The following is a 23455-nucleotide window of genomic DNA, read 5'->3' on the forward strand; positions in this document are numbered from 1 at the left end:
GTGACCTGACCTTCCTGGAGCACCTGAGGGGTTTGCAATCAGGACTTGTGACTTCTAAGGGTTATTCTGTGCTCCACCTATCTCATGGTGGTTTTAAAGATCACGAAATTTCCCCCTGGGCTTGGGGAACTACAAGCAGCTCAGCGCCCAAAGAAACAGCGCAGAAACATGCAAATATTGTTATAAATTAGCAGGTTGGATTTTTTGATATCCTGGTAGCTTCACAGCTTTTTAAGGGAGATGGTGAGCTGTATGCAACACTGCAGTTCTGTATCCCAGAAATGGGGCTGTTCCAAAAACTCGGGCTGACTTTATTCAATTTACATAGCCCCTTTCACCCTAGGGTCTTCAAGATTAAGATTTTACTGTGGATTTCAAAAGATTTCAATTGAATAGAATGCATGTACTTTATTCCACCCGCTACCCCTTGAGAGGATTTGGTTTTTCCTCCTGTACTGTTTGAAAATTATTGGTTGCAGGAGTTTCTTAGCCTTGAGAACTTTTTTGTTAATTTTGATACAGCAGTAAATTTCTTTATACTTTCACTGCTGTTCTTTCCTGCACTGTCAAACTGTTTCGTAATTCACGTGAAAACTTCCGATCTATGTTTAGAAATTTCTTTGTTGCTAATATTCCCGTGAATTTGGTGGGTTCTGTTTGTTTGGGGTTTTTATAATTATTTACGATGTTAATTTGATGCAGTTTCTGGACTAAATTAATAACTGATGTAACTCTGCTAGACAGACTATATTATAAATATGCCAAGAATTTTCCCAAAGCACGGTAAATTAATAGAGTTGCTACTTTCAAGACTTTAAGAAATAAAAATAAACTTACTTTACTGGTTTATGTCAAGGGAATGATCTTTTCTGTGACAATTCACAAATTCGTGGCTAAGGTGTTTGCATATATTATTGCTTTGTAGGAGGACAGTTTGGTATTTTACTGGCAAGAGACATCTTGTTTGTTAATTGTTATTTCATATGCATTATAGTCCTGTGGCTAAGAAACATAAGTGCTTAAATGGCTTGTTTTCAGTCCTAAACACTTCCATACGTTCCTGTAACATTTTTAGAATCTGTGTGGCTTAGTAGCTTTCCACATGACTAATGCAGATTTTAACAAGCAAAATGGAAAAGGGCCAACTCATAATTGTTAGTGCAGTGGCATAATCAGCCATACATGGTTTGTTTGTTATAGCTCAACAACAGAAGAATGTTTCAAAGAGAAAACACGCAGACATGATTAGTAAGTAGCACAGTGATGTGAGACTGTCCAACTACAGAAGCTGTCTCGATGGGTTATTAATTTACTTCAGGATATGCTTTCATTTTTCTTATCATAAAGGGCACGGATAATGTCAGATTTTAGTAGCCATTTACACTGAGTTGCTAAGAAAAAAAAAATACATGAAAGGGTTTTTTTCTGGGATGAATGGATGTGTTGCAGACGTGTGGCGAATGCTACATGTTGTACAAACTACTGAACTGATTAGAGCTTGCTTAATGCAAACATGAAAAGAGGAAAAAATATCTGGCAGAAAGACAATTGGTTTTGAACAATAAAATGTTTAATCAGATGGTTGTCAAAGATACAAGTAAGTAACTTCAGCACTTATATTGTAGCAATTACAAAGGCTTGAAAATAGACATTCTTTCTGGCTGTGTATCGATTGACACAAAATGGAATTGGAAATAGTGCAGTGTGATAAGTAATGACTCAATCGCATGATGGTTGCTGTTACTGCTTTTCAGTCTTACTTTGGTGAATTTGTTGGAAACAAGTTTTAAAACAAAAAATAAAACATAGAAGAAACAAAAAATGCTTGTCTGTTAAATAGAAAAACGTAAATTTGCTGGTTATATGTGGAGAGAAAGTGTATTAGTATGTGTTTTTCAAGAGTAAATGCCATTCAGTCCTAAAATTTTCACTGAGTTTGCAGATTAATTTTGCCCACAATTTCACCCACTCTTTAGCAAAACAGTTGGCTTGCAAGCCTTATGCTCTTCCAGCTTCTGCTGTGTGTTCTTTCATACCCCTGACACAGCGACTTGAATCATCAGCTTTTTCTAATATGCAGGCTACAAAAGCTGATGAATGGTTGAATTAGTTCTAAACTGATTTTAATTAAAATGTGTCCAGATTTTTTTTTAATTCTTTAGTTTCTGTCTTATTTAGGGTTATATTAAGTCTATTGATTTTTAAACTGAATCAATGTAAACTTTGTTTCTAAATGTTATTTCAACTTTTTGACCATTTCAGCTAAAAGTAGTCTTAAATTATGTGTTTTTCTTGAACAGTGAAAGTTTATACATAGACAAGCCTTCAGCTAGGTGTCCATTTTGCTTCTTTATTCCTCAGTTCTTCCTGAAGAAAAAAAGCCCAGAAAGTCCAAAAACTAAGTAGTGTGTTGGGGAAATATCAACTAATTGTAGCTAACTTCTTCACCTCTTCAAATTTTATTGTTTTCATTTATTTTATTGCACGGGAAACTTCCTTTATCCCAAAAGATGTTTTTGAGGGCAAGATAGACATATCTTGTACAGTGTAATGTTTGATGGAATCTGGTGTACAGCTTCTGTAAAACGAAATTCTGTAGAGAACAGAAGAGAAAATTCAGGGAGATCTTAATGCAAGTGAAGTATAAATACCAAGAAGGTGTAAAGAAGGTGAAGCCAGGCTCTTTTCAGATGTGCCCAGTGACAGGGCAAGAAGCAGCAAGCACAAAGTGAAACACAGGAGGTTCTGTCTGAACGTCAGAACACAATTTTTTTCACTGTGAGCTTGACCAAGCATTGCCACGGCTCACTCAGGGAGGTTGTGGAGTCTCCATCCTCAGAGATATTCAAAAGAAGTCTGGACACAGTCCTGAGTGACTGGCTGGAGGTGGTCCTGCTTAAGCTGGGGGTTTGGGCTAGATGACCTCCATGGGACCTTGTCAACCTCTGCTGTTTCTGGAATTCTGTGATAATTAAATTGTAATTTGTTTGTTGTTTTCGGGGTTGGGTTGTTTGTTTCCTTTTTCTTGCTGAAAAGCATAAATAGTCCAGCATGTTTTTGAGTTGGTCATTAGAAGAACCTAAGTTTCAGTTTCTGTCTTTTTTGTGGGCTGATACAATGAAGATGAGATGCAGTTTAAAAACTGACAGTGTGTGGTGGTTGGCTCACATTTTGTGAGTTTCTGTATGTAATGTTATAAACATGTTCATTCCAAATTTTGCTTTTGTTATACCTTAATAAACCAGACATAGCTTTTCTTTTTGGAGCAGAATATGGCTTGTGTTTGCAGATAACTGACTGAAACTAAAGGCTGAACTTAAGAGAGGCCATGGAAGGGATGTGCACAACTTTTACCCTTTTTGAAAGGAGTTAATATTTGGCCTGACATTTAAATTCACTAATTAAATCTTTGATTGAAAATTTTACAGAACCACTTCATTTGAGCAGCTGCAACTATTTTTATCACCTGGATTGCACTGTTTTATATTTAGACTTCTAATAAATGAAATTGGCTGACTGTTGTCTTTTAATAACAGCGAAGTTTAATACTGTTAAGTGCTTCCACTTGCTTGTATACTGAAGTGTATATACAGTCTTGAAGAACTCTTCTTTATACTGAGCAATTTAGTTGGGTTTTTTTACACCCTTGAAAGTTACTGGACTCCTTTGGATTCATTCCATGTTCTTTTGAATAAAAACTAAGAGCAGCACCTTAAGACTTTCTAAATAGATGCAGCTGAAATCCCTCCTAAACTTATTGCCTATTTCACATACTCAAACTCATCCGCCCCGAAATACAGGAAGAGATCGATCAGCACTTAACCTCAGAGCCATCCTGCAGAATTGCCAGCCCTCTGTTATTGGCACTGATGTGGCTTCTGGTCTGTGTGAAGGAGAATCCCTGTCTGCACTAGCACTCTCTCCCTGGCAGAATGGTAGTGAATAGTTTAAGTAACCCCCACACTTATTACTCAAAATATTCTTTTATATCAAAGCAGTAAACATTCTTGTCCTTTCCTTTTCTTCTAAAAGCAGTAACTAAATAGATAACAAAAATCTGGAGTAAATTACATGCTTAAACTTTAATTGCTTTACAGTGCTATTCAGTCCTCAAAAAAGGCCTTGCTGGTGGCACATTGAGCACTGTGTAGGTTACATAAAGAACTAGCATTGAATACACTAATAAAAGGTTGGGACCTGTATTGGCTCATGGCAGTCATGTCACATGCACTAAGTTTCAAATGTACTGAGTTTCAGAAGATGACTCTTAAGAGTCAGGAGTGGCTTTCCTGAGGTGAAAAATAGAAGCATCTTTCACCAAAGAAGAAATTATCTGAGGGATGTATAGTAAAAGATTGGGAGACATTAATTCAGCATATAGACCACATTAAAAAAATATTTATATTATGATCTTTTGCTAGACAAATAATCTGGAAGTCTGTCAAGTAAGTAAGTGCATGTGGGTCAATATCATATACATGTTATTTGGTGTTGAAATTTCTTTAAAAGTTTATGGAGTTGAGGAACAAAGTTTAAAAATTTATGAGCATGTATTTTTTTAAACAATGGTTTTTCTGTTTCAGAACTTTTTGTTTAAAAAAAAAACCCTAAACCAAAACCTAACTTCGAATCTCAGAGACTCTTTGAAGGTTTATGCATTAAGCCTAAGTGTATTGATCAATATGGAATACAGTTTTTGCATCCTTTTGGTGCGTTTTGGTTTTTCTTGCTTAAATTTGATCAAATATATATATATAAAAACCAAAAACAAACAGTTGTTCCTTGAAGTCCATCAACTTTATAAATCATTTTAATTTCATTTGTGGGCAGTTGGTGCATTCCATACTGTGAAGCTTTGGTTCTCTTAAATTGAAGCCTTAAGAGTTTATGCTTCTGACTTTGACTTGAGTGATTTGCTCCAGTAATTTTATTATTAAAGTTGGAATTTTATTATTTAATTACAGTTTAGTGCGAGCAGGTAGAGAAACTTCAACATTGTTTTAGGTAAGGGTAACAGTAGGAGAGGGATGTCCTGCTGCTGAAGATCCAAGTACTGTTGAAAAGAGATAATTTCCTTCCTAAACAGGCACACGATTCCTCGTGTAAGAAATAAATCTTGCTGAAAAACCTTTTGCAAATAGCTTTTAAATTGTTATCTAATTTTAAGTAACCAACCCAGAGGATAAATTTAACAAGAGTGCCTTTGCAGCCAGTTTGTTCTTGTATAAACATTCATGTTGTAAATATGTGTAAGCAAAAACTTTATTTATGCCTTGTGATTAGTGAACCTGTTCATCATTAAAAATGCCAGTAGTAGAGCATGTGATGTAGCAGTGGCCTTTTCATATTACAGAAGCTAAACGGGACTATATTGACTGTGTAATTTTGTTGATAATAAATGTTGCAAATTAGGGAGATAACTGAGTGTATTCATGGGGACTTTACTGGGTTATAAGTGGCAAGAATTTGGTGAAAGTGCTTGCAATGGTAATTACCTAAAATAGCAATAGCGTTAAGACAAACAAAAACGTTTTGGGCACTTGAGGATGAGAGCATCTTCCTTGCTCTTATAGCTTCTGTTCTTCTTAAGTACGCCAAAAAATAGCTATTTAGTATTTTTGGTAACAAGATAGCCATCTCTTGTGGTGTTCCATAGTTTGAGTTACCTCCCTTTGTTTATTTCTTTGTTTATGTTCTTCCCCTTCTTGTTACAAAGCGGAGATGAGCTCTCTGGACTTGTCACTCAGGTTTAGATGGATAAAATTATCAACTCCAGAATGTATTTTTGGACTGTTATTATTAATACTGCTAACTTATTAGAACCATCTGGCAATGCTTTACACATCATCCACCAGTATTCTCTTGAACAAATTCTCAGTGTGCCTTGGGAGAAGGGAGACTGAAGGAGATTCCCATGCAGCAATTGTGTACTTTGAAGGGTAAGGGAGTATGGACAGGCTGTTCTGAGCCAGCAGACAGTCCTGGCGTGTTCAATTTACTATTATAGGTGCATGCTCTGCCTTATACATCATTCCAAACAGAAACTCTGTGAATCTAGGCACCTTTCCATGCTGGGCATATATATGAGGGATTATGTATCATTTGTCTATTAGATTACTTCCAGGTTTCCCCACTTACTGCTGGGTGCTATTGAAAGAGTGACTTTCATAGCTGCGTTTTGGTTGTATTTACTCAGAGCTAGGGCCACCAAGTGATGCTGGGAAATACCTCAGTGGGCCATGGCTTTGCATAATTGTCTAGACAGGATGTTTTGGGACTGTAACCCACTCTTCTGAATGCAGTGTTGTGTTAGTATTTTGGAATTTCTGCACAGCAGTAGTATAGTTATTCACATCTCTTAAAGCATGAACTTAATAACACTGAAGTTAAAAGGTGATAGAAATTTCATGAAAATTATGTGTAAATTAAAAGGGACTTCATGTCCTGAAATGGAACAAGGCAACTGCATGCCTTTCTTGTACCAAAAGGTCAGAAATTTGGTGTATGAGTCCAGCTGGTTGCCAAGGTATAGCACCTGTACCCCATTTAATTTTCTGGGACTCTTGGCTTTGATGATGCCAGACTGTTGCTGGCCTTCCAATGTAGAAACACTATTGCAAGGCTGTTGTTTTAGGTATGCCTCTGCAAGCTTTTCAGATTATGTCAAAAGGTGGTAAGGGGGCAGGGAAAGAACAAAAAGAGAGAGGAATTATTGGAGAGTTTTGTTGGCCAGACATACAAGATTTCACTTTGTAGTGGCAGAAAGTGATGCTTTTTCAAGTTAAACTTCTCAGACCTAAAACCCATAAGAAGAGCTTCCAACCTGGTCCCAGACCAGACTGGTTGTTAACCTGGTCAAAAGCTACCAAAATGTGCACTCTAATTCTTTAAATGGCTGCTTGGTGACTTTTTATATGGGATCATAATTGATGGTGTCAGTTTTAATAAATAATTCAGTAGTTCTCTCTCTTTGATTGTATAGCAGGATTTGTGGAAAATAGAAGTCTGAGAACTAAGTGTGACTGATGAGAATGGATGGCACATTACTATCAATCTTGTCACTTTTTTACCACAGGTTAAAATGGAATTTGAGCTATTGACCATCACTCAGCATATTTGTCCTCTCCCTGTGTGTGGATCAAAAATACACTCAGAAGGCAATTATTAAACTCTGTGTGCCTGAAATAACCAGTGCTAGTTACGTAGCCCGAATATCAGTGTTCCTGATTTTTTTTTTTTATTTACTACATGGAGAGTGTGTGAATCTCTTGTTAATTTCTTAATTTCATTGAGCCTAATTTTCTTGTAGTTTAGCTTTAAAATAAATTTACACTTGTATTTACCATTGCAAAGTCAAACTATTTAATCATTTCATGTGGTGAGAAAGGGCTTATTTGACTCTGATAATTATGATGAATGCTCTGTAGTTAAAAGCCACGTCAATAAATTAAGGTCTTCTAATAACATTTATTCTTCTCTGTGTCTATGCTTGACATAAGGACAGCTGTCTTTGGCTGATTTTGCCTAACTGCCTGATTTGATTTTCTTTTCTTTTATCTGTTTTTTGCCTCAGTTGTAGTTCATGATTCATCATCTTGGAGTCTTTTCCACTCTTCAGTCATTCTTAGTCTTAAGTGGAATTCTGATTGATTGTACTTGATTCCTAACATATCTTTCTGTATCATGATGTCCAGTAATCAAGATGTTGTTGGATGTTTCTTTATTTAAATGTGTCAAGGGAGAGCAATAGACCATTTCTTTGCACCATATTTCTTACTTGTTTTTCCTTCCAGATTTCTGTTTTGCTTTATCACTTTTGTTACAGGGTTCACCCAGCCCTTGAATATGGTTGGAACGTGGTAAATATTATCTCTGCCATACCAGCCTTTCCCCTAACCTAAAACAGATCATTCAGTGACAGTATAATGTAATTGTAAGTCAAATAAACTTTCTTTTCTTTGAGAGACAATATATTATTACTACTTTCAGGAACGGATTTGATCACAGTCTGTTGAAGAATCCTGACATTCTTTTAGGGTTTTTTTTTTCACATAAAATAAAAGAGAAGCACTGCATGAACACATGGCAAGCTTGGATTCTTCCATATCCCAAAAGGTTGTGTATGGATTGATTATCCCCTCTTGCTCCCTTGCCCCATGATTTCTGAACAAGTATCAACTCTATTCAATCCAGAAGTTATACCTCGCAAAATAAATTTGAGCTCTTTCCTACACCAGTTTCTTCACTGTGCTCTCATCAGGAGCTCAGGGAATAGTGCTGGGAACACTCCTGGCATACAGATCAGCACTTTGAGCCCAAAGCTTCAGCCTAACTCATAAAACTTGCTTTCTGATTTCTCCCAGCCCTTCCTCCATGGTCAACACTCTTAGGAGCCATGGGCACCTGTTTCCCTCAAACCCTCTCTGGGATACCACACAGATGGCAAGTCAAGTCTGCTGCTTTGGTGCTTAGAAGTCTGGACATGATATGGTCTTCCCTGGTATCATTAAACTACCTGTGTTCTTGATATTAAATCACTGTCCACTTTCCTTCCCACTGTACGACATTTTTTACTCCTGAGCCTCTCCCAACTCTCAATAATAGGAAATAATATAATCGATGTCAATTGCTCTGTGCTGTCGCTCAAGTTGATGCATGCCTCTGTTTTTCTGTGGGTTTTTTTGGGATGATTTGTTTTTCTTTGTTTGTTTTTTTTTCTTTGTTAAGTTTGTGGGGGGTTTTTTGTTTGTTTTGTGGTTGGTATTGTGGTTGTTTATTGTTTGGGTTTTTTTGTTTTCATTTGGCCAAACTCTGTTCAAAGGAGAGTGTTCTTTATGCCTGGCATCTATAAGCTGCCTGCAACAAGTGCCTATATGCTACAGTTGTTACACATCCTACATTAATCAAGAAATCGTTAGTTGTCAGGTTGGTCTTAAATGAGTGTATAAGTGCTCCAGAAATTGTTCATGTTCATAGCTTTAAACTTGTGCCTGCGTGTGTTCCAGAAGGTTAGTGCACAGCCAGTACTTACCTTCTTGTGGTCTGATTGAGCTGATGGCTTGACTACCTCCCTTCACCATGAGTGATGCAGAGTACTCGGGCATATTGCAAAGACCCCCTGTTAAAGGGGTTGATGACAAGCTTAATTTTAGGTCTGTGGAGTTGAACTTCACCTTTTGATGGGGAACAGTGTGGGAAGGTATTTTGGTAGACAACTGAAGGTCCATTAAAACTACTACAGATGAATAGATAATATTGTTAAGCAGATTGCTATGTGAAACTTTTTCGACTGAAATGAAATGCCAAGCATGTGCTGCTTGCATCAGTGGATGAGGAACTGTGCCATGTTTAATGACCTCCTCCACACCTGACTATGCTCATTCAGTTTAGTCTGCAATCCCAATTTACAATTTATATCCTCTCCAGACTGAGCCTCAATAAAACATGAACATATTGAGTAGATATAGTCATTATACATAAATAAATTCATTTCTGGTATGACTGTCTAGAAGCCTTTCATCAGGTATAGACCTCAATACTATATTATTTTACTTGATGTATTGTTTCATTCACAAAAGTGTTTGTAATATTTGCAGACATCCAAGCATAATATTGAGTTTCTAGAAATAGCTAAATAGCAAATAAGATTATATTTTTTTATAACAGTCATATGTACTCTGTACCGTTCTCTGGAAGGATAAGGGAGTACTTAAACTGGCTTAGCTTCTGAACTCTATTTTAAAACTTCATAGCAGTAAGCTTGTATGCAGTAATATATGCTCATTTCTGTAATGCTAAGCTCACATTTATTAAAGCTACAGCTTCCAATAAATATCCCAGTTTGTGAAAGCACCTCCTAAAACTACTTCTTCCTTCCTTTATCATGAGCAGATACCTAGTTTTTATATTATTTTTATGTAATTTTTTTTTTTTCAATGGCAAAAGATTATACAATCGCCATGTTCCTTCCGAAGTCTTCAGAGAGGAAGCTCAGTGGCTAATTTCAACCAATTTGACAGGAAAGTAGGAGTCTAAAAAATGCTAAATTCCTACAATAAGCCTACACACCATATGGCCCAGAGCCCACTTATAATCCTTGTAGCTATTCCTTCCGTGTGCCAGTGGCCAGGGGGCAACATGTTCCCTTTCATCACGTATTCAACAGATCGTCTGGAAAACAGGAGAGCCAATTTCTTCCAACAGCTTCTCTAGTGAATAAGCTCACAAGCAACACAAAGGGTCAAAAGACACTTCTCAGCTTCCTTTGGATAGGCAGAAGTCTCTATTTAGGGGTATGTTTAATACTAAGAAGGAACTGAGCTTTGGAAGTGTCTCCAATATTAAGGGATGTGCTGTATTGGAAAGAGCTAGAGCAGACAATTTTCGTGGTACTTCGTTGCTCTGTGCCTCAGGCTGCCAAATACCAGGTGCTGTGGGAGGACAGTGAGCTGACTGGCGTTCTATAAGTGATACGGAGTTTGTCTTTGAACTTCAGCCTTCAGAGATCTGATAGAGCTGTTGTTATGCAGGCAGTAATTTTAAGAAAAGGTGTGCCTTTGTGAGGGGCTGTAGTCTCAGGGCTGGTTCCTGGTAAAGCAGTTGACTATCAGTGAAGTGCCTGATTCAGGCAAGATTCAAGATTTCTTTGGTCAAAGGATGGGAGGATATTAATTCCTGCAGAACTGTGATCACTCTGTAAGTTCCTCGGCTATCTTTTTGACAAGAAGACAGTGCAGTATCTTTCTGGATCAACAGATAAATGACATACCTTTTAGTGTGCTGTAGCCAAGGAGATAAAAGTGCCCTCTGTCACAATGCTCATACTTTCCTAAAAGCTTGACTGGAATTAATAGCATATTTCTCCTGTGTCTGAGCATATGTGCAAACGTACGGTTGTTGATAATTTAGCTGTCAGGTATGTTGAATTAATACTCACCTTCCAAGTCATACAGCTGTATGACGTTAGCATAGACCACATTTAAAGGTAGAACAGAGAATCAAAACAAAACTGTATTATATTGTAGGGGTTGGTGCATTCTGGGGAAGGAAGTCAAGACAGTTATTATTATTATTAAGGAAATTGGGATTTCAGATTATGCCTGCTATTTAAGTCTCTCTGTTGTGAGTGGGACAGTTTTACTGGTGTTAAACTTAGGAGTTTTTTTAGTTCCAGATTTCTTTACCTACTTTGGGTCTGTGTAGAGGTGTGAATTTTTATTGTCTTGCTCAGATATTGTGGTTTTAGGTAAGTGCTCTTGTGACGTGCAGTTTGCCTGCATATGTTCAATGCTGTCTGCTGCCCTACCCTCAGTACTGTCCCCTACCCTCAGTGGCCAAATTTCAGCCAGTGTTGACAGAAGGAAAGAGGTTTCAGAGACGCTGAATTCATATGAAGTTCCTGAAAATCAGATGACTAATAAAGAAGATTCTTTTGCCCTGTGGGAATATTAATATGCAAATACAACCCATATTAGACATTAGAGAATCCCCATGAGAACTCAGCCCTGAGGCATAAACCCATAGTAAACTGTTGCATACTGACACTGTCTTTTTGTTTCCTATTTTTACCCAGTTGATCTTCAGTTTGGGGATTTTGGGGGTTGTGAGGGCAGGGGAGGAAGAGATAAATAGGATTCGTAGTAACATTTAAAAACTGGTTCACTTCTGTTTCTTTTTAAATTGTAGCAAGTTTTGAAAATTTTGTTACTATTCTTCAATGAACTAACTTCGGCTAAATCTGCCGTTTAAAAGACAGTGTGAAAAGGATTAGATGTCCTTGACTGAACATAAGTTTCAGTTTTAAAAAAATCTTGTACTTTAGCCTTTATCCGACTGTTGTAACTGGAAATACCTGTTTCCTCTCAGTTCTTGAACTAGAGTTAATCCATCAGTTAAGCAGCATTTTGGTTTATTTTCTCTTTAATTCTTAAGTGGGGAAAAATACTTCAATTGAAGTGCTGCTAAATATTAGGAAACAAACATGGGACACAAAAACCTTGTAAAAGAAAAAGTGATGGAAAAAGAACTATTGTGCTGCTCAGTTGTATTTTTATGATTTGCTGTTATGAGAGGTGCCTCGTATTTATAAACACATGGATATATTTCAGAGTGGTCTGTAAAGACTCTGTTGCCCTGGATCAAAACTGAGCACTTCTTCCTAGACAAGCTATTGATTTAAATTTCAGGGAACTTGGATTGACTATTACATGTACATTACATAACAGTTTAAAGAATTTCTACTTCTAGCAGGGTAGAAAGATACTATGTAGAATTTTTTCAAAACGAGGTATATTTGATCTTCAAGTTTGTGGTGTAATCGTCCCTGTCTGTCCATCCTCTGCCCCCCCTCCCCCTCCAAAAAAAACCAAAAAAACCAACCAAAAAACCCACCCACCAAAACAAATTAAAATTAAGGCAGTCTGTTTCTTGGCTAGAAGATGTAGATCTGGTTTACATTTATGATTCTCAGGTGTAGGTGTCCTGCAAGCTACTGATTATTTCATTCTGGAATGGACATTAGATTGATAGGACATGTCAATAAAAGAGATAACAGTGTAGAGAGGATAACTGATGTTATCGTGCTGAACCGAGTCAGGAACAGTCAGATTTCATTACATGTATTTATCTGGGACTTTACACTGGGTTCCTAGGAAATCATCTGGAAGTAGAATTGGGATCACCATCCAACTTCTCTTGGATCCTGAGCCACTGTAGAAACTGCTTTTCCACCAGTCCTAGGAGAGGAGTTTGTCTCAAGCTTTGATGCTGATTCCTTAAGAGTTGCAGTTTGTGTTTCATTGGCCAGGTTTCTTTTGCCCTTATTTTCCCCCAGGCCCCCTGCACGTGTAGTTCTGAAACAACCGGGGTGTCCTTGTCCTCTGCAATGTTTCACATGCTTTGCAAAGGGACTGTGCTGCGTCAGGTATTACACCTTCATCTGTTGAGGAGCTGATTAGCGTTAGAGCTAATGATAGATACTTTTGCTGATAGTGCTGAAATGCAAAGACTTAATGCCGCTCAATGTAAATAGATACGGCTTTGCGTTTCAATGTAATGTAAACAGAAAAGAAGCAGCTCCCTTTGAAACGCAAATTATTTCGGCATTAGGGTGTATTAGTGTAATGACAGCATTGAAGTAATGTCTGCTGACTTCTGAGTAGGTCAAGTAGCATGTAGTGTTTGGTAGACCTGTGTTTTTTGTGTATGAATATAGCTCAAATTGAGACAATAGCTTCTGTAAAATGATTTTTTTTCTAATACAAAAAGACTGACTTACACAGAAATGTGTTTGCATTGTTCAGAATGATGGAAAGTGTTCTTAAGCTGCACTTCATTGCTCTAAAATTTTCAGGTTTTTCGGTATTCCCCAAACCCATAAAATAAATAAAGGTATCTTGTATTAAATAGCTGTATTTTAGCAGGAATTAGCATACAAATGCTTGAAACTGAAAGTTTATAATGCTTTTTATCCTTTTTATGCTTATCTGTTTTAAATAGCTTCAGTGCTCTGTGAAGACAAAGGCACTGGTGTACATGCCACTGATAATAGACAGTGTGACCGTATCATGTATGCTTCCTTAATAATGTCTGACATTATCAGATTGATTAACTCAGCAGGGGGCTTTAATCAGATTTAACTACTGTTGGCAGCTGTACACTGGCAGAATAGTAATACATCAGGGAGTAATATTGAACTTCTTTTATAAGCTGTATTAATCTTGAAACTAAAAAATGTACCATAAAAATTATCATTATTTCTAGTACTAATGCAAAGAGAAGTAGAGTTTACATATTGCTCACACAATCTCACATCTCTTTTGGATTGTGCTTTACCAAATTTTCTGTTTTCACCAGTTCCAAATAATGACAATCTTCAGATTGTCCTTTGGTCGTTAATGGGAGTGTATCTTAAATATAGATATTCCTTTCAGGATTCAAAGACGAATAGATCATTTGGGACTCAATGAATTAAGCAGAAAAAATAATGAAAATATTTCGTAGCTGCAGTTTTAAGCATTTGTGTATGTGACAAAGTAATGATAGTTAGGTTTTGTGCTTTGCCCTTTTCAAGTCAAATGCCATATTATGACACATTTTTTTAGTTTTATTTCATGCAGAATACTCTCAGTATTAATAAATAAAATGCAGGCTTCAAAGATGTTAATGTAACATTCATAGATCAGTAGGTCAGAAGGGACAACTGTGATCATCAAGTGTGACCTTCTGCCTATCGCATGACATTAAGATTTTCTGAGTTCATTCTCATTTGAACTAAAGCATCTCTTCTTGAAAAGACTGACTTTTGATTGAAACAAATTAATGAAGGGGACAAGCATAGTCCTTGATTATTTGTCTCAGTTATCCTTCAGGTAAATTACAGTCTGGGTTGTTTTGGGGGGTTTTAAGTGTAGTTAATGCTGATTCTGCTGTTGCTACATTGCGTTTTTCATGAACTTTCATTGCTTTGTATTTTTCCATAACTTCCTATTTGAAAGCAAAATAATTCCAGTTCCTGGAGTATTCTTTTTTCACAGTAAGCTTTTTAGGTTTTGACTACTGTTGTGTAAGGTTGTGTTGGTTTGAAAGTAAAACCCAGTGCGAGACTCCAAGTCAGTAATACAATTTAATAGGAAAAAAGAGAAAAAATAAAATACAATATTATGCAATAATATAAAAGAAAAAAACACCGACAAAGTCAGAAATACAACCTGACACCCTGTCAGTCAGGGTGTTGGTAGTAGTCCCATTAAATGGTGGCTGCAGTCCTCCTGGATGACAGATGTGGTTCTGTTGAAGCAGTGCTCCTGTAGAAGGTGCAATTTTCCTCCGAAGGTCCAGCGATGATGTGGAAAAGGTCCGACTTTCCTCTGGGATCCAGTGGAAAGGATTTCCTTCGCGTCCCAAACCCCAGTTTTTTATCTAGGTAGGAAAGGCTTGGCTCCTCCCCCTGGCTGGGGCATCTCCCATTGGGATGATGTAATCTTATCAGTCACACAATAGGACTTAATGGCCCATTAACAGAATATATCTTCTGGAGGAGGGATGGGTTGTGAATAGATAACGATGATCATCCCCCGATCTTATCAGATGGCACATCAGCAGAGGATATCTCCCACAGAGATAAGGATCACCACCCCTCCCACATTTTAACAGATGGTGATAGAATACACATTTTTGCATTGTACCCCAGGACAAAGGTGCCTGTGTTCAGGTGGATTTTTGTGGCACGTTATTGAGTCTTCCTTCCCAAATCAAATTTTGTTGTTATTCTGAATGTACTGTCTTCATATTTGTATCTTGCATATAAGACTTTGCGTTTCTTGGTATTTCAACGCTGATATTTACTTGTATTGATCTTATCAAGAAGTTCGAGTTGTTTGACCTAGGCGGTTCAGGGTTTTTCCATTTCTCCCATCTGTGTTAAAGTTGTAATTGTTGTCAGTGATGATTTAGTTTACTTCAGGTTATGAATATAAATGTGAGCCACAGACCACCGAGACTTGATTTTACAGCTTACTGCTAGACTGTTTCAAATCCTCCTTTTTCAACTGAGCCTAAAGCCCTGTCATTTTATTTTCTACATTCTTATATTGCAAGCAGATTGGACAAGTATGACCTTCTCTCCTCCTCTTCCAGAGTGTGAGTCTTAGATGACTGACATCCCATAGCTGGTGCAGTGACTGAGCTGTGCTTAAACAATCATTTCTTCATCAGAACTATTTTTTCAAATTATGTGGAAAATTCTTTATAATAAGTTTTTCACATTGTTTAATTCATAATTGGAAGAGTAAGAGTCTAATTTGTGGAGTACTCTATTAAGAGCTGCTGCACAAGTAAGCTTTGCAGAAGAAGGAATGATGTGGTTGACTACAGCTTGGGAAAATCCTCATCTATGTTTCAATGGTCTAACATATCTTCAGATTCATAGAGTTTCATGTCCATCTCTTCAAGGTGAGGTTGGATGGGACTCTGAGCAACCTGGTTCAGTGGGAGGTGTCCCTGCCCATGGTCCTTTCCAATCCAGGTCGTTCTATGATTCTGTTATCACTGCTAAAACAGAATAAAATCATTGGTATGAAGTTAGGTGAGGAAATTATTTAAAGAGATCATAAATATTAAAACCGTAATGAAATATGTGAATTACTTTATAGAAATCTAACTTTTTTCCCCCAGAACACTAAACTTCTCACTCCAATGGTAGTGGTGATTACTGAGCTGATATTACAACTGCTGCAATGTTCCCACTGCTTTGCTGAGTTTATAATGGAAGCATCTCAGGCAGTGACAACTGTGTGCACTTCATTATGTATATATGACTGAGAATTTAATTTATATAATGTAAGCAAGCAAAGAGATGTTATTTTGAATGTATTTGTAATTACACAGGAAAGTGCTGTTGGAAACCTGTAAAATAGATGAGCATTGATCACTAGCAAAGGTGGAAGAGAGTCAATAATAACATACATTCAAACAAAGTAGCATTTGAGCAGTTTAAAAATCTCATTTCAATAAGATGCAGTAAGAACCATCAAAAGTGTTGATAGTTCTCCAGTATTTCTTCATACTTGTGGGGGAGGGAGGTGGGAAAGATAGTAAGTTGATGAATATGTCAGGTATGAAGAGGAAATGCTTCTGAGAACAGCAAATGTTTAAGCAGAATGTTACTAACATTGCAGTAGACATTGGCATCTGGCAGTCATGTAATTTATGACAGTGTGTATTTAAGCAGCAATTGCCCAGAAAGGCAGCAGATTATAAAAACGTACATATTTTTTTTTTATTCTCGTTGTGCTTTTGTTATTGTGATTTCTTTCATTTCACAGCCATCCTTTGTAAGTCTAGTACCTCTGGGGTTGCCTTGCAGATCATTAAGGTGTTTTGAAACTGCTTTTGAATGACATCGTTTTACAGATTACTTTCCTTGCATGTGACAGAAAGTGTTCTGTGCCACTGTTATGATAGATAAAATTGTTACCAGTCTGATGTTCTGGGAGCCCTATGGGGTATACTTGTGTGTATTTATTTGAAAATGTGTTATTTACAATTCTCATTTGTTGTTTCATGTCTTAAGGCCTAATTAAATTGGTTTGTGAATCAGACTGAGTCTCCAGATTTACAAAAACCACAAAAAAATTCCCCCAGAATAACAGTAGTGATTCAAACAAACCTTTTACAGACATATATCTCACACAGTCTTATGCAATGCTATACCTAAATATGTATTTACATGTTTTTCCTTGTTCAGGATAAACTTGAATAGCCCTGACTGTTTACAGTTTCCTCAGCTAGGACCTGTGTGGTATTTTTGTTACATAAAACTTATTAATTCTTGAACAGGAAGGTACATTGAAGGGGTTCATATAGTCCAATGTATTTTTATGTGCATTTGGTTGTTATTGGTAAGGCACAAGAAAGAACATATTCTCTGAAAGGACTTAACTTCATAGAGTGATGTATGAAATGCAAAGATTGATTAATCAGGTTCTCTGCTTGCTGGCAGATATTTTGCTCCATGTGCCCATGAGTATCACCTGCTCTGGAGAAAAAAAATAAACTGCTTCACCAGCAAGAATAAATTAGAAAAAAACAACTCAGAACAGTGAATTCAGTTGTTGCAAGAAAGAACTTAATATATGCTAATAACTAGCCCACTTCTTAAAATTACTGAAAGATAATGCATTACCTGTACGAAAAAGAAATGTTAGAAAACTGCACAGTTAAAGATATTCTTCCTTACCTCTTAGATTTTTGCAAAACGATTCTTGCCTTCTGTATCAGTCTTTGAATACCAAGTACCTTATGAATTTGAAGCTCCACTTGCCTCTAGCAGCTGGAAGGAACAGGCTGTCCAAAGTATTTTGGAGCTTGTGAGGCTGAATGCTAGGATTAGATCGCTTGCTTCTTTTGCAGCCTGCCTGCTGTTGCTTTAAAAAGGGATTTTTAAAGTCTTTCACACAGTTCCCCGGGGTTATCTGGGTTATCCTGAGTTTTCTTTTTCCAATGAGTCATTGCTACTACTGATGATAAGCCTTTCTGTTTGGTTTTTTTTTTCCGCTGGTAAGTGAGATTCACATACTTATTGCTACTCTGGTTTGGGCATATGGCTGAAAAAAAGAATCACAAGTTAAAAAAAAAAAGTTAATTTTCATTCTGCTCCTGTGTGCAGCTAGATAGAATTTTCTTTAGGCTGGGAATACAGTGTTACTGGTTTACAGTTGGTTATTAAGTTCATAATTGGAAAATTGCATTTTTACCCTATAAAGAGAGGAAGCTACTTTTGCTGCAAAACATAATTATTTTTCATAAAAATTATTATTGAGTTAGATGACAAAGTGGTTATAAACCATTTTCCACTTGTCACTGCTATACAGAAGAGTAAGTTTTTACAGCCCTGTTGCCATGGACCATCAAATTTTGTTCTAGGCAATTGAGTTGGGACTCAAAGATAGGACAAATAAATCCTGGAAATGTAATCCCAAGTAAAAGATCATACACTTTCTAATAGGATGGTGGGCTCAATTTATTTAGTGTCTTAGAAATAGCAGAACTTTATATCTGATGACAAAGCTTTTAATTGTCAGAGAAAGCAACAGTAATCTCTTGTATGAGATCCAAGGGGAAAAAATAACTGAATATGAAAGGACAAAGGATGAGAGCAAACAGCTCTCATCAATAGATGTGTTATAGTGAACTCAGCATGCTGGAGATGTGTAGAACAGATCATCACTCCTCTAAAGAAAGTGGCATTTTCACTCCAATATTGAAGCAAGTACAATTAGAGATACACTGACAATCTGCTTCTTGTGGGAGTAGATCTTGCATCAAAAGAAAAGGTTTTCTTTACATTTACATTTTCTTTACATTTACATTTATTTACAAGAATGTAATCATTTGGGTCAGATCATTGTAGCATAATTATTAATTTAACTATTCTTTTAAAAATAACTGTAATCCACATTAAAGTTGTGAAACAAAGATGCAGTCGTTACTGTGTCAAGCATTGTTCCTCAACTTGGGGCACTGAACACAAGTGAAAATAAGTTTCTGCTTTCAGAATGGGATGGTATTTCTTTTGGTTTAGTAGTGTGGCAGTCATGAAGCTAAAATGCTAATTTTTGTTTGGGATAAAGAAGCTGTTAATTGTTTTGTAGAATACTATTGAAAATCCATTAATGTGCGGGAGAGGGAAATCGATTGTGCATCTGTTCACATTTTTACTCATCCTTGGGAAAAATGTCACTGCAGATTAGAAGAGTTCTGGGATCTAAAAAATCTGTATTCTTCAAGCTTTATTTTAAAAAGGACAGAGAAATGCTTGCAATGTCGGCGAAGGCGTGCCATCTATATCCATTAACTTTGCAAGGACACTGGAGTTACTATGTATTATCATAAAAGGTGCTAAATTGTTCTCCTCCTGGGAAAATGTATCAAGAATTTGGTGGCATTTTACCTCAGCTAAGTAATTAATTCCTGCCTTCGGTGGCCAGGGCGCTTACTTGGGTAGCTGGCTCTCAAAGAGGGTGAGCTGATCTGCTCCTAGGAAAGATTGAGCTGTGGCTCTAAAAAACAGCGAAACGGGGAGGGGTGGGTGAGAGGTTGGTTGTAAATGACTGGGGGGAGAGTGAGGACTTGGTGTGTTTTTCTTAACCAACTGGACTTTCTGAGAGTTCTTACAAAAGTAAAAGCTGTGTCCATCCAGCAAGCTGTCACCGTTATGATGGAGCTAGGCAAGGATTCAGGGAGAGGTAGGCATGGGTGACTGATTCGATGTCAGTTGTTCCAGATTTATGCCAGCAAAGTGCTTAAAGAGAATGAAGACTATAGCAGGGCTAAAAACTGCAGTAGGACTTGAAACTACTAAGCAGGACTTAGAACTTAGCAGGACTAACATTGCAGTAGCATGTGGAATATGTACATCACTTCTGTTATTTTTTGTGTATCCCTATTTAATTCAAACCTCAGCTGGCTTACTTGCAGCTCTGTGAAGTTCCAGGTCAGAGTTCTGGAATTCTTAAGTGGGATCCTATTTTAATCAACCATTTATGTTAAATGAGCATATTCAGTTCTGGACAATTTTAAGCAGCCTGCTGTATGTAATGTAGTTATTATGTAATTTCATATTGCAGCTATTTTGCTTTCAAAACTATGGTGCTCAGTTTTTATATGCTGTTATTTTAAATTCTGAAGAAACTAAACAAAGATATAAGTAATCTTCTGAAAATGATAATAATTTGATTTTTTTTATACACTGAAAGACACACTAATAAAACAAAAAAGTAACTTACATATTTTAAGCAGTGCTTCAAATGGAGCATCCGCATAATATATTTTAGTCAAATTCAAGTACTTTTTTCAATTAAACATTTTAAATACCAAAATTGTATTGTTCGAGGCTCTGAATGTTAAAAGTTCCTTATCAACCACATCATTACTCTTTATGGTATTTTTGCTCAAACCATTGGCGGTATTCAAGGTTGCCAAGATGCCTTTTAGCAAAAATTCATATTTCTTTGATACCGTTTTATTTACAAATCTTATTTTAAAAATGTCAACAATGGAAAAAACAATTTTCAGTAATTTAAAAATTTCTCTCTATTCAATTCTTTTCCCACAATATTGTCCTGCTTTGACTTTCTAGGCTACGGTTGGGAATCCTAAGGATTGTTATTGTGCTCTGTACTGAGGGTTGCCAGACCTCTCTGGGTCAGCATGCAGCTTTCACTAACAGATTCATACAAGAGCAGGGTGCATCCCCTGCTGCATTTTGCCTCTCTGTTCAGCTAAAAACTGCAGGACAGTGTTAGGATAAATTCCTGTGATGGATTCTGTTATTAAGCTTTGGAGGAGGGTGTGGAGTTGCCTTACTTTAGCTTAAAAATTTTGATCCCATTTCAGATGGATTATCAGTAGACAAAAGGATGTCAGTTATCTTGTACAAATCAGCTTTTCAAGTTTCGTCCTTGGGGAGAAATAACAAAAGCAAGTATTGATTGCTCTGTTAGGCTAGTCAGGGGACTCTGCTACAAAAATAGATCTTGGAAGAAACAGGAGGCAGAAAAAGCATGGACGGAAGAAAAGAACAGATATGAATGTTTTCTTTGCAGATGAGTGCTTGTAAATGCAGGGCAAATCTCCACAAAAACTGACAGCAAGAAGAGAAGGAAAGTGAGAAAACAACGTATTATATAGTGTGGGATCCTTTTTTCTGAACTTTAAAATTATTCAATCATTAAATAGTGTGAAACCAGCAGGGAAGTGGTGAACTGGATGTTTCACTGTTGTGTATAGAGCTTTGCATATCCTGTCCTGCTTAAAATACAGACAGAAGGCTCTATGTAGTGCCCAAAATATCAATTTGTTTACCTTTTTTTGTGTGCACATCTCAAGAGAAGCCATAAATGCAGCGTCCACAAGGATGAAGCTCTGGGAAAATGTGCTAAGGGCTGCTGAAGCATCTGTGAAACATCACCTAAGGTTGTCTTTCCTTGAAGGATTATCAGATAGAGCTCACGTCAACAGGAGACATGCCAGAGAGGATGAATCAATGCCAAAGGCCAGAGCACACAGTCCCAGCTGCAAGCAAAGAAGTTCTGTCAGGACGATGGAAGTACATTATCTGTTCTTTTCTCAGAGTATCCTTAGCATCCCGACATTTTTCTCTGTTCGTGACCACAATATCAGAGGAATGTCAAGCCGTGCCAGGGTCCTTAAGGTAGCATTCAACCTCTGGTAAAAGCCCATGTAGCTCCATCTCTAGGCAGATTTGTACAGGCTGTGGTTGAGCCAGTGGCTTATATTATTCTCAGATTCTCGAGAAACTTCACCATGTCTTATATTTATTCCAGATAAAGACATCATGCTTTCCCATCAGTCTGTACAAGATTTTATCCAATGTGCATCATACCAGGATGTCTTGGGAGTATAATAATTAGCATAGGCATTATAGTAGAAGGCAACAAACTGCTGCATCACTAGACAAATCTGTTTGTTGAGTGATACAGCAGTGCCTTCATATGGAACAAGTTCCTCCTTATTACATCAACTTATTTTTTTTCATATGCTAATCACACTAAAATCAGTTGTTTCAAAAGTGAAGTGTTAAATTTAATCTTTGTGCAAGTCATACTGGATTTCAAGATAACAGTAATGGCAACCCAGTTAATGTGTTAAATGTACCATTTTTTAAAGCTATGTTCTTGCAATCAATAACTGGAGTTATTCTATTGAGCATACCATTGTTCTTCTCGCTTCTTGTTAAGCTTAGTCTCAGCTAGAAGTTTAAGCACCCTTGAAAAGTAGAATTCGTTTTATTACTGTCTTGAATTCAGTGTATCACAAAAATCAAACCAGGTAATAGGGAACAAATGTAGGCATTAAAATTGCAGTGCTGGTTTTGCAAAGGATTGTTCAAACTCAACATGGTGAGTATCTGAATAGTCATATCGTGTCAAAGGCCACATTTATGCACTTCGTTTCAAAATGTGATGCAGCAATTTCATGTTTTGTGTTGCAATTTTTATGGCTGAACTCAATCTATATGTATGTATATTCTCTAAATGAATGGATTGAAAACTGAGTGCCAGAACAAATAGGGGTTGCAGAATCAGTGCTTTTGAGAGAAGTGATCTAACCAAAGGACTAAAGCCCCTGCTGCCATACTTAGGTAATTGGATTCTGTCATACTTTCTGAGACAATATTAAAAACATAATTACGTATTTATAGTAGCACTTAGATTTCATTCGGTGGGAACTGATGCAGACAAGTGGGAATGTCATTTTGAATTACCCAGTATCACTACATGTTACTGCAATGTAACAAAAATGGAAAAATGCATATAGGATGTACTGGAGTACTGCACATGGGAAAGACAGGGACCTGTTGGAGTGTGTCCAGGAGGTTGAAACACCTCTCCTATGTGGAACATTGAGAGATTTGGGGTTGTTTAGCCTGGAGAAGAAAAAGCTCTGTGGAGATTTTATTGTGGCTTTTTGTGGCTGAAAGGGGTAATAGTTTTAATGTAAAAGAGCTTACATTAAGCCTACGTATAAGGAAGAAATTTTTACAATGGGGTTGGCAAAACACTGGAGCAAGTTGCCCTTAAAGGTGGTAGATGCCACATGCCTGGATGGTTGGAAAGGGTTGAACAGCAGCCTGGTCTAGTAGAAGTTGTCCCTGTCGATGGCAGGGGAGTTGGAACTGGATGATCTTTAAGGTCCCTTCTGACCCAAACCACTCTATGATTCTATGATATAATAGTTACAGAGAGGAATTTTCAGAACACTGGTATAAAGTAGTTCTCCTTTCTTACCTGAAAGAAGATTCCATGTGCACGAGCATTCTGAGTGCAGGGTCTTTTGTCACCCCTTCTCCCAAGCATACAGCTTTCACAGCACCAGACTGTAGTGGATGCAAACAAAGGGCAGCACACAGAGGAGTACCACAGACAGGAGAGCC

General features: G+C 37.2%; 1 protein-coding gene and 1 long non-coding RNA gene across 4 annotated transcripts in view; one reads left to right on the forward strand and one right to left on the reverse strand.

Annotated features, from left to right (window-relative positions):
• Positions 1-23455, forward strand: part of LOC106859772 (ubiquitin-conjugating enzyme E2 E2) — a 198789-nt gene that overhangs the window by 24463 nt on the left and 150871 nt on the right. The gene's annotated exons all lie outside the window — the stretch shown is intronic.
• LOC148225166 (uncharacterized) lies at positions 14610-21573 on the reverse strand. Its single transcript, XR_015803373.1, has 3 exons — positions 21364-21573; positions 17738-18104; positions 14610-16050 (listed from the first exon to the last, which is right to left on the reverse strand). It is a non-coding gene; the product is annotated as an uncharacterized LOC148225166 (long non-coding RNA).

This window comes from Sturnus vulgaris, chromosome 1, assembly GCF_052056855.1.
Source record: "Sturnus vulgaris isolate bStuVul1 chromosome 1, bStuVul1.hap1, whole genome shotgun sequence".
Classification (NCBI taxonomy): Eukaryota; Metazoa; Chordata; class Aves; order Passeriformes; family Sturnidae; genus Sturnus; species Sturnus vulgaris.